The sequence below is a fragment of the Terrapene carolina genome, unplaced genomic scaffold, assembly GCF_002925995.2.
Source record: "Terrapene carolina triunguis isolate 2854851 unplaced genomic scaffold, T_m_triunguis-2.0 Scaffold130, whole genome shotgun sequence".
Classification (NCBI taxonomy): domain Eukaryota; kingdom Metazoa; phylum Chordata; order Testudines; family Emydidae; genus Terrapene; species Terrapene triunguis.
In genome coordinates, this window is record NW_020664481.1 from 19,162,826 (window position 1) to 19,165,273 (window position 2,448).

The 2,448-nt window shown below is 44.7% G+C and overlaps 1 long non-coding RNA gene across 1 annotated transcript; it reads left to right on the plus strand.

Annotated features, from left to right (window-relative positions):
• Nucleotides 1-1,421: 1,421 nt before the first annotated feature.
• On the plus strand, nt 1,422-2,193 carry LOC112111522. Its single transcript, XR_003369831.1, has 2 exons — nt 1,422-1,504; nt 2,111-2,193. It is a non-coding gene; the product is annotated as an uncharacterized LOC112111522 (long non-coding RNA).
• The last annotated feature ends 255 nt before the right edge of the window (nt 2,194-2,448 follow it).

A 2,448-nucleotide genomic window follows, 5' to 3' on the forward strand; every position in this document is an offset into this window, starting at 1 on the left:
TGCCTGAGTCCAGTCTTCAATGTCTCAAGCAATGGAGCTTCTACAGATCCCACAGGTAAGCCATTTCCCCCTGCACAGTATAGGTCAAATTTTCAGTCCCAGCTTCTGTTTTGCACACTCATGTCTGCATGTGCACCTGCAAATCGGGGCACTCCCTCCTGTCCTGTTTGTGTGCACAGATCTGTAGGTGTGCGCACGTCAGAGCTGTACAAATGCCAAGGTTATGCAATAAAACGGGCTGCATGTCTAGTTTGGTGGGCCCAGTCAACTCTACGTGCAAAGCTGGCTGTGCATGGAGTCCCCATACAATATGTACTGCACTGTCTGATAAAGCCAACGCTGTGTGAAATATAGCAACAAATCTCAACACCGTTCAAAAAATACAGCCTGATTCTGTATAAAGAGAAGAGGAAGAAAGCATGTCAAACTTTCCTGGCCTGTAGTAATTCATTCAGTCCCAGGGAACCGTTACCGTTCGCCCTGTTATAGAAAAGCATGTGCGAGGCTCTCAGACCTGATTTATACAGTGGTTTCATCTAACTGAGATGGAGATCAAAACGTCTGTCAAGCTGCCCTGGATGAATGTCAGGGTTCTGCAGAAAAAGGCCCTTTCCCTTGCACCTGGGACACTGTGATTAGGCCATTGTCACTGGCATGGATTCATTTCCATCCTACCTCAAATCTATAATACACCCTGATCAGTACCTAGGAAGCGGCTGCTCTGAACACCAGGGTGGCCAGAGAACAGCCCAGGAAAGGTGTTCTCCAGCATGGCCCTGTCACTCATAGGGAGAGGTGGTTTGCCAAGGTGGCAGACTGGGATGCCCATTTGTTCAATTCAAGATGGAGTGCTGCAGGCAGGAACTCACAGTCTCTTCTGGGCACCCTTCCACAGGAGTGAGGACAGAATGCTGCATTCTGCTCTATTTCACACCAGTTAGGGGGAGCCCTCAGATTCCCAGAGAGCTGCCAACAGGGTCAACTCACCAGGGCAAAATATGTGCCTCCCTACCCCTTTCAAAATTAAAGCAAATTTACTACCAAAGTCCTTTAGAGGGAGGTGAGGTCTCTGGAAATGTCTATTATTAGATGTCTCACAAGTACAGTGCAAGGGTCCCACATGCATATTGCAGCTAAAGAGAAGCTGTGTTTGACTCTGATAAAATAGGCTCCAGTATATTAATTTTATACTGTTTGCAGCCTTACCGGGTTCATAATACACACCGCTCACAACAAGCAGAGAACTCTGCAGAGCTGCAGAGCTGTGTACACAGGGAAAAGGCCATAAATTGCCTAGCAGAGCATTTTTCAAACTTTAGGACATTCCCCGGAGGAAGAGTTAAGATGTAGATTTTGCGTCAGATGCTATCAAAGGCTCCTAGAACTTGGCTAGGTTAAATCTCTCTGCCACATGTGCCTGAGCAGGTTGTTTGCAAAGGTCAAGCTCCCAGGCTGTTGCTGCAGCAGCTAACATTTCTCAGCTGTTCTTGGCTCAGTCCTCAAGGTATGTAGTCTGAGAAATGTCCTCTCAGCTTCTTTGGGGAATGTCTTTCACTGATGTTAGAAGGTGCATCTACTAAAAAAAAAGAAAGATTTTTTTAAATCTTGGTTTTGAAGTGGTTGATTTTGCTTCCCCAAAGAAAAAGATTATTTAGACTCTCTCACTGATCCTTTTAGAACTTGCCGTTTGTTTCTTTATCTGAGTAAGACTTCAGGGGTTTTTTTGAGGGATTTGCTCAACGTACCAAAAGCCTGTGAAATCAGAGGGGCTGGAACCTTAAGCTAATGTAACATCATGTAATTAATTAGCCTGGGTTTGTGAAAAGTGAACAATTTGGGGAAGTTTTTGCACTTAAATTAAAAAAAAAAAAAACTTTCTGCAGATTTCACAGCTGGTCCCAGGGAATTTGTTCGTATATATGAGCAGGAAATCCAGCTGGTGAAAGATACCTTCTTTTTTAATTCAGTTTGTTTGTGGGAAAACATCTGTCAGTGTTTAATTTTTGTTTTGTTTTTCAACCTGGAAAACCTATTTCCAAGATCTTTGGGGAGGTGGAATTTTCATGTGAAATGCAAAAATAAACTGTGCCTCTATTGTCTCCCTTTTTAGATACACAATCAGAAGGAAGAAGATTTGCCTTATTTTTTTGTTTTGTTTCATTTGAAAGTAGACAGTTGCAAAAAAAAAAAAAACAAGCTAAAATGACTTTACTGCACATGCACCTGTATTTCACTGGCTTGGTCTTCTGGATTATACCAAAATCAACCTCTTTTGTGCTGCCCAATGCCACCGAGCTCCTGCACCCCTCCAGCAACCCGCAGGCTGGCTTGGTGTCCGGCCTCGGGGTGCCGAGGAGTCGCCGAAAGCGATACATCTCTCCGCGGGACATGAGCGCTCTTTTGGACTACCACAACCAAGTACGGGCACAGGTGTCTCCGCCAGCTGCC